General features: G+C 32.9%; 1 pseudogene; it reads right to left on the bottom strand.

Moving 5' to 3' along the window:
* Window positions 1-15,329, bottom strand: part of LOC113175815 (high mobility group protein B3-like) — a 170,981-nt pseudogene that overhangs the window by 52,538 nt on the left and 103,114 nt on the right.

Genomic DNA, 15,329 nt, shown 5'->3' with positions numbered 1-15,329 from the left:
GGATTCAAATTCCCATGCTCCCAAACAAATAAAGCATGAGCTAGGGCAGCATAATTTTTGTATTATGCATTCATAAAAAGGCAATTATTGGCAGGATACAAAGAGTAGCTAAAAGAAAAACTAGAAGCAGCCAGAAATATTGGTGTCATTCTAAGACTGGATAACATCAACACCTGAAAACATATCTCCTAAGTTTCAACAGTTTTATTGTTGTTTGTGGCAGGTGGGAACATTAATATCAGTCACTTTATTATTCTCTAGACTTTCCTTGATGCAAGAATAAGTTTAATGGTCTATCATTTTTCATTATTTCCTCCCCTGTCGAATAGTCTTATGTGATTCAATTTTCACTCTATCATATGAATATCTTATTTAGAAAATTAAAACAAATGCCTCTTCTATAATTTCCAACTATGTCATATTTGAACATATTTCTTATCAATCCTCCTTCAGTGATAATCCAGTTGTTTTAAATTTAAGGATGCAACTCCTCAGAACCTTGAAATCTGTCAGTATTTTGGGTAGAAGAGACATACTTATATACCAATCCACTTATTTTTCTCTACAGATAAAATTGTATGTATGTTTTCATTTGAGAATATATATCATTTTTTCACTCTACCAGGATTTTTAAAATTTATCTTCACAGTTTGTTGCCTAAATTCCAAATATATTGTGTCTATATGGGCATGACATTTTTTATTCCACATATTGCATCTGAGAATATTTACAACAAAAAAAATGCTTTAACCATAGCTTCTTTTAATCTGATGATCAATGTGCTCATTTCATTGAGGAGAAAATTTGTCATATCATTTCTTTGATTTCTTTTTTTTCCTCCAAGCTTTTGTTTTCAAAATTACAACAAGTGAACTTAAGGCTTCCAAGGTAATCCTCATGTGTCAAAATTCTTCTCCTAAAATTCCTTATACCCTTTCTATTGCAATTACACCTGAAAGAATTGTGGGGTTTGTACTGCTGGTTATTACTTCAAAATTAGTTGATATTTATATAATTTTGTCTTTTACTATGCATTTGAATTTTAAATTCAAAAATTGAAAATCAAATATTAGCATAGGAACCAACTTCCTTAATAAGATTCCAAAAGTGTGAGAACTATAACTAAAATCAATAAGTGGAATGCCATAAAACTAAAAAGATTCCAAACAGCAAAGGAAATGATTAAGCATATGGAGAAAGAACCTACAGAGTGGGAGAAGATCTTTGCCACCTGCACCTCAAGTAGGGCATTAATATCCAAATTATATAAAAAACTCAAAAAACTTAACACCAAAAAATAAATAACCAAATTAATAAATGAGAAAATGATTTAAACAGACATTTTCTAAAAAAGTACAAAAGGCCAACAAATACATGAGAAAGGTTTAAACATCTCTAGCAATTAGAGAAATGCAAATCAAAACATCTTGAGATCTCACTGTAGTCAGAATGGCAATTATCAAAAGTATAAACAATAATAAATATTGGCAAGGATGCATGGGAAAAGGTACATTTATATGTTGTTGGTGGGACTGCAAATCACTGCAACCACTCTGGAAGGCAATATGAAGATTTCATCAAGAAACTAGGAATGGAACCACCTTATGACCCAGTTATTCTACTCCCCAATATACATGGAAAAGATCTAAAATTAGCATACAATAGGCATGCAGCCACATCAATATTTATAGTACTGCAATTCAAAATCTCTAGTCTATAGAACCAACTTAAGTGGCTTTCAACAGATGAATGGATTAAGAAAATGTGATATATATACATATACATATATATATGTATATATATATACATATATATATATATATATATATATATATGATACACACACATACACACACAATGAAGTATTACTCAGCCAATAAAAGAATAAAATAGTGACATTTGCTGATAAATGGATAGGACTGGAGACCATAATGCTAAGTGAAATCAGCCAGACTCCAAAAGTAAAAAAGTCAAATGTTTTCTCTGACATACAGAAGCTTGTCTAAAATCGGGAGTTTAGGAAAGTAAATAAATGGTGTGTGGCGGGGTGAAGATTTCATCAAAGTCAAAGAAAGATCAGGAGAGTATAAGAAGGGGATGTGAGGAAGGAAGAAGGAAAAAGGAAAAAACAGTGAAATGAATCTGACCTAAAATTCCAATGTAAATATATGAATATACTGCCATGAATCTCACCATTATGGACATCCACAAGATACTAATTTCTTAAAAATGTACATAAATAGAAAAGTAAGTAGAAGAGAGAACAGGAAATAGAGGGAGGAAGGAAAGGAAGAGCAAGCATAAATACTAGGAATCTAATTGGAGAAAATTATACTCCTATGCATTTATAATTGTGTCAAAATACATCCAAATGTTATTTATAACTATAATGAACCAATATATTTTTTTAAAAAAATTGTATTTTCAGTAATTGTAGCACTTTGATGCCAGAGAATCATAGCTTCATTAAACTCCTCTGTAATAATTATCACTCTAAAGAAAAGTCTTTGTTAAGTTCCTATCTACTCATGTAATATCCACAAATAGCTCCTTCCTTTAAAGTAGAGTTCTCTTGGGCTGGGGATGTGGCTCAAAGGGTAGCGCTCTTCCCTGGCATGCATAGGGCACTGGGTTCGATCCTCAGGACCCCATAAAAAAATAAAATGTTGAGTCCACCAAAAACTAAAAAATAAATATTAAAAAATTCTCTCTCTCTCTCTCTCTCTCTCTCTCTCTCTCTCTCTCTCTCTCTCTCTCTCAAAAATAAAATAAAATAGGGTTCTCATGAGACTGAGACAAGACTATCTCAAGTTGAAGACCATCCTGGGTGAGATCATGTCTCAAATAATTTTTAAAAATACTGGAGGTGCAGGTCAATGGTAGTGCCCCTAAGTTTAATCCTTAGTACTAGGGTGGTGTGGGGAGGGGATGAAATAAAATATGTTCTATGTGTTTTGAGGTAATTTTTTCTTTGTTGTTTTTTCCTGTGTATATACACTGTAAACACACACACACACACACACACACACACACACACACATTTCTTTATTTTTCTGTAATTTAGTTATTCTGTATGTTGAGTTTACCATCTTGATTTATTTTCCCAGTGTTATTTTAGTAGATATTTTACTTATTCATGTATTAATTTACTTATTGGTTTTGTTTGGGATTTTCACATGCTTTGGATTCATCATTGACCACTTAATTTCATAGAAAAGCATACTTAACAGAGAGGCAGTAAGTTCAAATAATAATAGTAAAAATAATCCACTATGTTTTTTCTAGATATCTTAGTAGTAGATTCTATCTAATTTTTTCTGAATAAGATTTTTCATACTTATTTTTGTGTTACTGATTTTACTTAGTATTTTAATCTGGTTTTTATTTTTAAGAAATACCACTTGAGAGAGCACTGCCAGAATTACATCATTGTCAATATTCTTCCTCTGCCCATTCCTGCCTCCCTGCTCTTCCTTTCATAAGTGTTAGTGACTAATAATTAGAAACTGGTCTATAGCACAAGAATAAAAACCAAGAATCAACAAATGGGATGGACTCAAACTAAAAAGTTTTCTCTCAGCAAAAGAAATAATCTGTGAGGTGAACAGGGAGCCTACATCCTGGGAACAAATTTTTACCCCTCACACATCAGATAGAGCTCTAATCCCTAGGGTATAAAAAGAGCTCAACAAGATAAGCACACTAAAAATAATAATCCAATCAATAAATGGGACAAGGTCCTGAACAGACACTTCTCAGAAGATGATATACAATCAATCAACAATTATACAAAAACAATTCTCATCATGTCTAGCAATCAGAGAAATGTAAATCAAAAGTACTCTAAGATACCATCTCACCCCAGTAAGAATGGCAGCCATTATGAAGACAAACAACAAGTTTTGGCAAGGATGCAGGGGAAAAGGTATACTCATACACTGCTGGTGGGGCTGCAAATTAGTGCAGCCAATTTGGAAAGCAGTATGGAGACTCCTTGGAAAGCTGGGAATGGAACCACCATTTGACCCAGCTATTCCTCTTCTCAGACTATACCCAAAGCACCTAAAAACAGCATACTATAGGGACACAGCCACATCAATGTTTGTAGCAGCACAATTCACAATAGCTAAACTGTGGAGCCAAACTAGATGTACTTCAATGGATGAACAGATTAAAAAAAAAAAATGTGGCATTTATACACAATGGAATATTACTCAGCACTAAAAAGAATAAGATTATGGCATTTGCAGGGAAATGGATGGCATTAGAGAAGATTATGCTAAGTGAAGTTAGCGAATTCCTAAAAAACAAATGCCAAATGTTTTCTCTGATATAAGGGGGCGGGGGTGCCTCAAAGTAGGGTAGGGAGGGAGAGCATGGGTGGAAAATTACCTCTAGATAGGGAATAGGAGGGAAAGGGAGGGAGAAGGGGAATAGCAAGGATAGTGGAAGAAGACAGTCATCATTATGTAAAATGCATGTATGAAGATGTGAATTTGGTGTCAACACACCTTATATACAAACAGAGATATGATAAATTGTGGCATAAAGGTGTATTAAGAATTGTAATGCAAAAAAAAACAAAGAAGAGCGCTCACGTATAATGGCATAAATTGGCATGAACATACTCTCTATACAGAGTTACGTAAAATTGTGCTGTGAATGGATAATTATGAATGTAATGCACTCCACTATTGTCATGTATGTAAGAAATAAATTATTTTTAAAAAATTAAAAAAGAAAATAGTCTTTCAGCTGAAACTCTGACTCAGCTTCTTCTTCTAGAAAAAATGAAGATCACTCATGTAGGAAGGATTGATGATGATCAAATTCAGTGCAGGGAGATAGTATTAGAACTTCCACATATTGTTTAGTTTCTCTCTTTTATAAATATATGTATACATGTATTAGGTGGGCATATACCTCATAATGACAGTTCAGTCAGCAATAGATCATATTTCTGACATATTGCCTAATGATGTAGCCAACATGGCTTGTATTACGCAAAAATGTATGACATTTTCACAATGATAAAACACCTAATGACACATTTATCAGGACATATCCCTGTATTTAACCAATGCATAACTATGTGTGTGTTTATGTATGTCTGTACATGTTATATTATTATATGTATTACATGATATCATATTCATACAACTGATAAATAACTCATATATGTGGATGCACATATACCCTATATGCTACTTATTCATAATGGATAAAAAAGGAACTCTATCTAGATCACAGACAGGTCTGGATATATTAATTTGATCTCTGTGATCCAATAGTTTCATGTAATATAATATTTCTATGCCTGTTTTCTCATCAGAAAAATGCAAATGATCCAGTTCATAATTGAAGATTAAATAAATTTGTGTCTATCATATTAAAAATATTAAATAAATTATTATTATTACATGTTCTCTTTAAAATTATGAGGTACATGTTCCTAAAAACTTGAAAAATACTAAAATACAGTAAATTAAGTTTGCAATTTTGCAAATATTTTGGTAAAAGAAATGAAAGAGAGCAAATCAAGAAGTCAACTTTGGTAATGTGACATCCAAGGAAGAAATTCTTTAAACAGTGTTGTTTTCAAGTATTTATATTTCATAAATCCTTTCAAACAACAACAAAAAAGGAAAACCTCCTATTTTAATAATATATAGGTAGAATTATTTTTTTGGAATTACTATTGTTCCATTGGGTTATTATGATTCTCAAATACATTATTGAGTGATTTTATTTTCTGTATAGTTTGTAAAATGTCTCTGTATCATCATCATAAGAATTGTTTCATTATTCCTTATGATTACTCATCAATTATTCCCAAACACATTAAACAGAAAGAATATGTAATTAAAAAAAAGAAGGAATCACAGAATCTCTTAGAACCATGATGTAGTAGTGGAATAAATTGTCATTCTTTTACTTTCTTATTATGTTGTTCAAAATTTTGCACATTTCAAGAAGATACTAGAAAAGAAAACACAGAGTCTTTGTAGGGTTCTTTTATATTTGTAGTACCAAATTTGAGGATTGGAAGTTTTTATTTTCTATCCATGGTGTAAAAGAGAAAAAATGTGATGATTAACAGTTATAAGATTAGTTTAGTCAGAAGATAAAGCAAATCATATAATATTGTAGGCTCTAATGATATAGTGAAATTTATCATATTAATTAAATCTCAGATGATGATATTTTAAATGAATTTTGACAAACATAATAATTAACAAACAATCTATTGCCAAATACAGTCTCCTCCTCCAGTTAGTTAAAACAAAGGAGTTCACTCAATCATTTTTGATATGAATCTAGATAATCCCGTTAACAAAATGCAAAATATAACTATGATTTTTTTGTGTGCAGAATTCACTAATTAAGGCAGACGATGTTTAAAATTTAATAATATTTAATAAAGATGTATTCATTTTGTCTGTATACTTAAATATGGAAATTATGACTTAAAATAAACACACAATTAAATAAATTTAAAATATTCCAGGGATTTCGGATGGCAAATAGTGATGACTATTATTCTTAGTAATCCAATGTTTAATATCACATTTCATTAGTTAAAAAAAATCCAATGAGAAATCTTGATGCTTGTATTTCCATTTTGAAATAGTAATGACTTTTTAATATTGTAGAGTAAGATACTATTAAAGCCAAAACTAAAACTCTAAACACTTAATTGTGAATTATATATAATTATTTTATTCATATTGTATTTCTTCATTTAAAAACAATCATCTTTTTAAAAAATATTTCCTAGGACCCTGTAGAAATAGGCCAGAGATATGAAACAACATAAATTAAAATTGAAATTTTTATATTACTTTCATCCTGCAGTTGATTATTAAAGAACCTTGTAATGTACTATATATTTTAAAACCCTAGAAAAAAATGGATTTTCAGTGTTTCACCCTAAAGAAATGATAAATGTTTGAGGAGATACCTTTTAAACATTACACATTGCATACACATATTGAAACATCACTTGGTACTTTATAAATATGTGCATTTTTAATGTACTAGTTAAAAATAAATTCAAATAAATGAATATGTGATAATGATATTTTGATAAGCATAAAGAGCAGCTTACTTTATGATGTCCTCAAAATTATTTTCTCAGCAAACTAGGGCTTAATTTCTTTAAAAAATTATAAAGTTTATAGAAAAGTTTCCAAGAATAGTACAGAGAAACAATATGAATGTTGGAAAACAAGGAGATTAAAGAAGCTTATATATGAAGCAGAAAATCTGAATAGGAGCTTCTTCTTACATAGGAAAAAGATTACATGGCACTATTAGACTTGTTGAAAAATTTAAGATACCCAATTGGCTGAACTTTATTGCCAATGTAGTAAATTAAGGAAATAAATTGATATGTTTTCATTTGAAATATAAATTCCTAATACATTGTTTTGATATTACAGATTTTGTGCAAATATCTGCTTAATACATTAGCTACTCACTTGGAGAGAGACTGCTGGTTATTATTCCCTTTTGATCATGGAAATCTCAAATATTAATTTAATATTAATACACATTGTATACTCTACGTACACAGCCATTTCTCTAAGTATCTATTTTTCATAAATTTTATTGTTATTTTTGTAACAGGTAGCATAAAACATTTTTTCAATTTTTAGAATATTTTGCTTTAGGAAAATGTTTTATAATTTTTTATTTATATATAAATATTTTTCTATGCTTGAACTTACTAGAAATGACAAATTAAATGTGAAAACTTTTAGGTGTCATATCTACATGAGGAAAGTATCTCAATGAATTCCTGGGATAAGAATAGTTTAAGTACAAGGATTAGAGTTGAAAGCACATGAACCATAATAGATGTGTGCTATGTAGCGTGGTGCAAAGAAGAGCCAGTAAATCACCGTAATGAGAACAAAATCAATACAAAGGAGGAGAGCAATGGCAGAAGAGGTCAGAGAGGCAACAAGCACAAGTGATAAGACAACTTGGCAGTGCCATGATGGATCCTCCTACTTGTCAAGACCAAGTCACATCTATGGGTATTATTCTGTCATAACCAGTATAGTCCTTTTTACATTCTAAACTGTTTGGATAGTAAATTCAATAAATACCTTCCTCACAAGCATTGCAGATAATTTTTATACTCTACACAGGCAGTTGCTATTCAGGGTTTAAATCAGAAGGGAAATATTTCTGATTTCTGATCAGAAGGTTCACTCTAGCACCTGCCTTTGGGACTCTAAATTCTTGAATATTCACAAGGAAAACTCTTAGGAGTTAATTATGGATATACAGATGAGAGATTATGGTGGATCAAAACCAAATGACAGCAGTAAAGATGAAAAGAATTGCTTGGAATTTCAAATATTTTAAAATAGAGTGGAAATGATAGTTTGGTTCATGATGTTGATGTTTTCATTTTGTTTTGTATTTTTTGTTTTGTTTTGTTTTAAATAATGGATTCTAGCATGAAATAGATTTTTTTTTCTTATCCTAAAATCTAGAAGTAAAAATTTGCCATCCAGAGAAACAGTGAAGGCTGTGTGGTACATGACGTTTTTGTGAAATTCCGAGTTCATATTTGGATATACTAAATTTTAAGGTATTGAAGAGAAAAATCTGATGGTAGGTTTTTGTATATGACAGAATTTATAAAAGAAGTCTGAATTAAAGATATAAATTTGAGAGTTTTCAGTTTATAGGTTATATTTAATCACAAGGCTGGATGAGATCATCATGAGTTAGGAACGGGATATTTCAATATTAAAAGCTGGAGAAGGGCGGGCACTGTGGCACTCACCTGGAATCCAGAGGCTCAGGAGGCTGAGGCAGGACAATTGCAAGTTCAAAGTAAACATCAGCAATTTAGGGAGTTCTTAAGCAACTTATTGAGATTCTGTCTTAAAAAAAAAAAAAAAAAAAAAAGTTGATGCAAGGAGAAAGATACAATATCAGAGACCAGGGACCAAATCCTATGATATGGGAAAAAAATTGAAGAGGGTATTTAGAACCATAATGTATCTTTTAAAATATTATTTTCCTCTGAAATAAAAATTTCTCCATCTGTTCCCACATTTTATGTTTCTATTGTGTGTTCTCTGAAATAAATTGTTCAAATGTCAGTCATCAAGTCAATAATATTATTTTATCTCTAACAGTATCCTCTTAGAAGTCTTTAATTGCCACTCAGTTTCAAAATACATTATGATTATTCTATTCTTGTATAAGAACAAAGAGATGATTGCTTCTGATTTGGCTTCATGAATTTCAGCTAATTGTCTTCAGAGTTTATCTAAACAAATGGCATTAAATTTTTTGTCCTAAAAAGTAAGAAATTAAATATTCTTTTACAATATTCTCATTTTCAAATATGCCACCAAAACATATCAAGTTCTAAATTTTAATTTTACATGAAGTCACTTAATGTTTTTATTTAAAACTGTGTTAACAGGTATGCGAATTGCATATTTCAATATTGGTTGCTATTCATCATTTTATTACATTATTCATCTAAAATATCAACTTAAAAGAATTGTGGAATAAAAAATAAAAACTTTTGTAGAAATAATGTATGTAAATGCTCTGATGCAATGTATATGATTCTAGAGTTCAAAGAAAATGTATAGAACTCAAAAAGAAAGTGATAAATTATATTAGATTCATGTGAATTTGCCATAAAATTCTAAATCTATTCATTGTAATTCAGATTTATGCAGCAACTCCTTTGGGTAAACAAATGAGCCAAACTCATTTTAAACTTTGTCTTATTTTCTACTTGGAATGAAAGAAAACATGACCTAGGCCTCTAATTCTAATATATCATGGTCTGCATAGTCCAAGAGTGAAATTATTTCTAAAATCATTAGGACCAGTTAATATTAACCAAATTTACATTAGCTAAAATTTAATGTTAATATACATTTTGAAAACAGTAAAATATATGTCACTAATATGAAACTCTAAAATTCAAAAAGTCTTATTTAAAATGAATTCCTTGGGGGGAAAAGAATTTTAAACAATTCACTCTATCTTACTTGCTTCTTTTTTCCTTTGTTGGGCTTCTGTAACAAACATTAAAATGTGAATAATAATTATATTACTTATTTAAATTATGGTATTACATGTAAGATGGGTCTCTAAAGTAGGTTGTAGCACTATTAAAATGAAGTGGTAAGTACTATACTTAACTGGAAGTAATTGCAATGTATTAGAAAAAAATTTTAAGCTTTGACTTCACAAAGATATTACTCTGCCCTGTTTTTCAAATGTTTATATTAATTGTTTAAACATATCATTTTTAATTGCTCAATTTATTATTATTTCAAAATATATGTTAAAGATAGTTCTGTGTTGTATTCAGAATTAACTTTCTTGTATCCCATACAAATAGAAATCCCTGAAATGAATTTTCATAGAAACCAAGGAAAAATAATTTCAAAAATAAAGGAGCACATGAATAAGGTACTTATTTTCGATAAGCTCTTTTTAAAATATCAGACATAATTTATTTAATGTTTATAAGAAAAATCTGTATAAAGTTGATAAGTGCTATTGTGGTTATAAAAAGTGAATCCTATACAGCTTCTCATAAACCTTACCATATCATGAAATTCTTAACTCTAGAATATTTTACTGTGAGGGTAACGCACCTGGAAGATGGTACACTTATGGGTAACAGAATATCCTGCATTTCAAGGCCTTTGCAACTAGGAATACTGTACTTGGACATTAGACAAAAGGTAGAGTCTAACACGGGAAACATCTTTATTTAGAGTTTTTACTGTTGTTGATGTTTGCCTGCCTGTTTAATAATTCTGTGCTTTCTTCTGGTTTAGTAGGTAAGGTCAGAACTGTGGGATGCATAATTTTAGGGGGCATGATTTCCCATGAAAGTGCAATTTCCACTGCATTGCCTCACTGCATGGGGCTCACTTTCTGCTTAAGAAACTCTAAAAGACTTAGAATTTAGAGGAGAAAATAGAGCTGCATGTACTTAGCTAAATGTATTTTTTTTTAAGCTTAAATGCTTGGAAATTTTTGCCAGTCTCTATCACTGTTCTAAAATGTGTGGTCAAGGATAAAGATAAAAAGAGACAGGAACACTACTGTCCTGGAACTTTTGTATCTCGTAGGAGGACAAAAAAGAACTACTACAAACATAAAAATATCTAATGCATCTAATTGTATGAAAAACATATTTTAGTAATTTTTTTGTCCTTTTTTTCTTATTTATAGGTGCAGATACTACATTGCGATTACCTTTTTTATTTTTTGTGGTATATTATTTTGTAGTTTTTGAATTTACATAGTAAAGTTGACTGATTTTTGGTGTATAGTTTATGAATTGTAGCAAATGAACACAGTATAGAAGCACCAACACAATCAGCATATTGAACAGTTGCTTCATTCTCCCACACACAAACTCTGGAAAACACTGAGCATTTCTTCATCGCTACATTTTCGTTCATTCAAGAATGTCTTAGGAGTCGGGCATCATGGCGTACACATATAATCTCAGTGGCTCCACAGGCTGAGGGAGGAGGATTAAGAGTTGAAAGCCAGCTTTAGCCACAGTGAGGCACTAAGCAACTCAGTGAGACCCTGTCTGTGAACAAAAATACAAAATAGGTCTGGGGATGTGACTCAGTGATTGAGTGTCCCTGAGTTCAATCTCTGGTACTCCCCTGACCCCCCAAAAATGAATGATATAGAAGGCTGGGAATATAACTCCATGGTGGTGTGCTTACCTAACACGCAAGAGGCCCTGAGTTTTATCCTCAGACCTGGAAAAAAATTGTTTTGTGATTAAATTATAAAAAGTGAAAATTTTCAAGAATAAACATAATATCTTTTAGACTCATCTACTTGTTATGCATATGCATATTAACAGTTTATTTCTTTTTTTATTTTTGAGTTTTCTTTTGTTTGGCCACATCACAGTTCATTTATCCATTCTTCCATTGAAGAAGACTTGGATTGTCACCAAGTTTGTGTGTCTAAGAATAGCTCTGCTAGTGACATTCTTGAGAGAGGTTTGTATCTAGACCAAGTTTTCATGACCCAGAAGTAAATATTCAAAACTAGGATCACTTGATTACATAGTAAGTGAATGTTGGACTTTATTAGAAAATGACAATAGAGGCTGGGGATATGGCTCAAGTGGTATGCGTTCTGCCCGGGTTCGATCCTCAGCATCACATACAAACAAAGATGTTGTGTCCACTGAAAACTAAAAAATAAATATTAAAAAATTCTCTCTCTCTCTCCCTCTCTGTCTCTGTCTCTCTCTCTCTCTCTCTCTCTCTCTCTCTCTCTCTATATATATATATATATATATATTGACAATAAATTTCCTGAAATGACTATAAATATTTTTATTGCCACTATCAGAAGGATTCCATTTGAACTGAATCTTTAACAACAATTTGTAATTTAATAATTTTGGCCATTTTCATAGGCATGTAATGATACCTCATTCTTGATATCTGTAATTTGTTTCTTCTGTACATTGTCAGTTTATTTAGAGGTTCATGCATTTCATCATATTTTCAAGTAATTTTTTAAATTTAAAATTCTTTAAAAATTATTTCTAATTACTTGTCATTTCATAATTTATGTTTTGGACTTTTTTTGTTCTGTTCTGTCTAGTTTCTTGAGGTAAATGATCAAAATAGTTTCTTGATATTTATTTCCTAATCTAAGTATTTAATTGCTTAGATGAAGTCACTGCTTTATCTACCTCTCACAGATATAGATGTACAATTTGTTCACTTTCATTCAGTTCAAACTATTGTCTAATTTTTATTGAGGCCTCCTTGCCTACCTGTGAGTCATTTGAAGATGATGATGTTCTTATTTTAATGTTTGATTTTTTCTGAAGATTTCCCTGTTATCTTTCTGTTAACTGGCTTTTACATCGATTCTATTATGACCCCAAACTTGACTGTAGGATATCAATTCTTTAAAATTTATTGAGTTTCTTTTTTGAAAATTTGGTATTTTATCTTGATGAATGATCTGTGGACCTTGAAAATAATGGATTTTCAGCATCTATGAAACATTATTAGTCCTATTGTTTGATGGTAATATTTATCTCTACACTCTGCCTGATTTTTGTAGTTAGTAGTCATATTGGCAGTTTAGACTATGAAGCTTCATCCAAACTTTTGGGTTTTTCTCTTCCTCCTGTCTTCTCTATCCATTTTATTTTGAACTTCTAATGCTAGATGTACACTCATTTTGAATTCCTATGTCTTCTAGGTTGCTACTTTTATCATTACATAATGTCCCTCTATAAGCTTAGTGTTTTTCTTTATCTTTAAGTATTCTTTATCTGATATTAATATTCCTTTGATTAGCTTTTATATGATAACATTTTCCAGCATTTAAATTTTAACTTATTTGTACTCTTTTATTACATGCAAAATAAATATGGGTCATGGATAAAACACTCAAGGTTAAGTTCCTAAAATATATGCCATGCTACTTAGGGTCATTTATAAACCTATAGTGTGGTGAGCCGTTTCTGTGAACTGTGGCCGCCATTACAAGATGGCGCTGGTTTCCCCTGTAGTCTGTGACAAACAACTCCTTATCAGAATGAGTTGGCACGCTGTGACTTGGCACCCTGTGAGAAAAGTCCACGTGGCAGCTTCGCATTGGGGCTTGAGGTGCTTTATTAAGGCTGGGAGGGGCATCCAGGAGATAGAAGAAAAAGTATCAAGGACCTGAATAAACTGCTGAGAGAAGATTCCCGAGTTGCGTCTTCCTTGCGGGCAAGGGGTCGCGACAAGTGGTGCCGAAACCCGGGAACCAGAACTTTCAGTCAGTCAGGGGTGGTGCACCGGTTAGTCCCAGGTAAGTGGGATCTGCGATGAAAGCAGGGATAGTCCCAGTAAGTGGGATCCGCGTCCAAAGCGGGGTCAGCTCCTCTACAAAGAAAGAGAGAGCCTCATATTTATTGCAGCTGCACTGTGTACTTTCACTTTTGTTTTCTGTGTTTCTTTTGTTGTGTCATCTCGTTTTTGTTTTTTGTGGTATCTCTTGTTGTTTTTTGTGCGTCTTTTGTTGTTGTGTCATGGGTGTCACATCTTCAAGTCCGCTCCTCCTGGCCCTAGATGACCTGTTACGTTCCAAGGGCCTGGAAGTGAAACGTAGTACTTTAGAGAGATTTTTACAGAAGACAGATATTGCTGCACCGTGGTTTGCATTCTCGGGCAGCCTTACTATACCTAGCTGGGATAAATTAGGCAAAGACCTTGACTTTGCTTCTGAGCAGGGCATATTAGAGGGTGGGGTGATACCCCTTTGGAAGATGGTCCGTAGTTGCCTCACAGATGGCAGATGTCAGGAAGCACTTACTAAAGGACAGGAAGTTTTAGAGCAATTACATGAGGAGAAGTCAGAGACGGCAGAAAGTGAGGTATCTCAGGAGGATGGGAGTGTGCGGAGCATGAAACAGGGGAGGAGGCGGCTGTCTCCGGCAAGAAGTGAGATATCTCAGAAGGATGGGAATGTACGGAATGTGAAACAGGGGAGGAGACGATTGTATCCAGATCTCAGTGCGCTGCGCACACCCCCATGCGAAATTGGGTCAGAGAAAGAGGAGGATGAGGAGGAGGAGCTTGGGAGGCTGTCTTGTCAGCTAGGGAGTGTAGGTATGGGAGAAGGGAACAGAAATAAACAGGGGCTCAAGAAAAATGATCCTCCAGATCCACCGCCGTATGGTGGGGGTGTTTCGGGGAGAGCTTTCCATGCCCAAACATGGAGGGCTGTTAATGCTGAGATGGGTCTTGCTTATCCAGTTTTTCAGGATGACAATAGGGGAAGATTCCATGAACCTTTAGATTTCAAAATTGTGAAGACCCTGGCGGAGTCCGTGCGTACTTATGGGGTGGATGCCGCCTTCACACTAACTCAGGTGGAGGGTTTGTCTAGATACTGCATGACTCCCTCTGACTGGGCTAGCCTTGTTCGGGCTTGCGTTTCCCCGGGTAAATATTTGGACTGGAGAGCATTTGTGCTAGAGGGCGCAATAGAGCAGGCCGCCCAAAACCATGCGGCGGGACACCCCGCTTGGGATAAGGATATGCTTTTGGGGCAGGGGAGATTTGCTAATCAACAGACAGGATTTCCTCTTGAGGTATATGACCAAATTAACAGCATTTGCATTCGGGCATGGAAATCACTTCCAAATAGAGGAGAGGTATCTAGTAATTTGACCAAGATTCTACAAGGCCCTACAGAACCCTTTTCAGATTTTGTTGCAAGGATGGTAGATGCCGCTGGAAAGATTTTTGGGGATCCTGATAGAGCCATGCCCCTTA

Source organism: Urocitellus parryii, chromosome 2 (genome assembly GCF_045843805.1).
Source record: "Urocitellus parryii isolate mUroPar1 chromosome 2, mUroPar1.hap1, whole genome shotgun sequence".
Classification (NCBI taxonomy): Eukaryota; Metazoa; Chordata; class Mammalia; order Rodentia; family Sciuridae; genus Urocitellus; species Urocitellus parryii.
The sequence above is the reverse complement of the archived record's forward strand: the minus strand, read 5'-3'. Positions and strand labels throughout refer to the sequence as shown.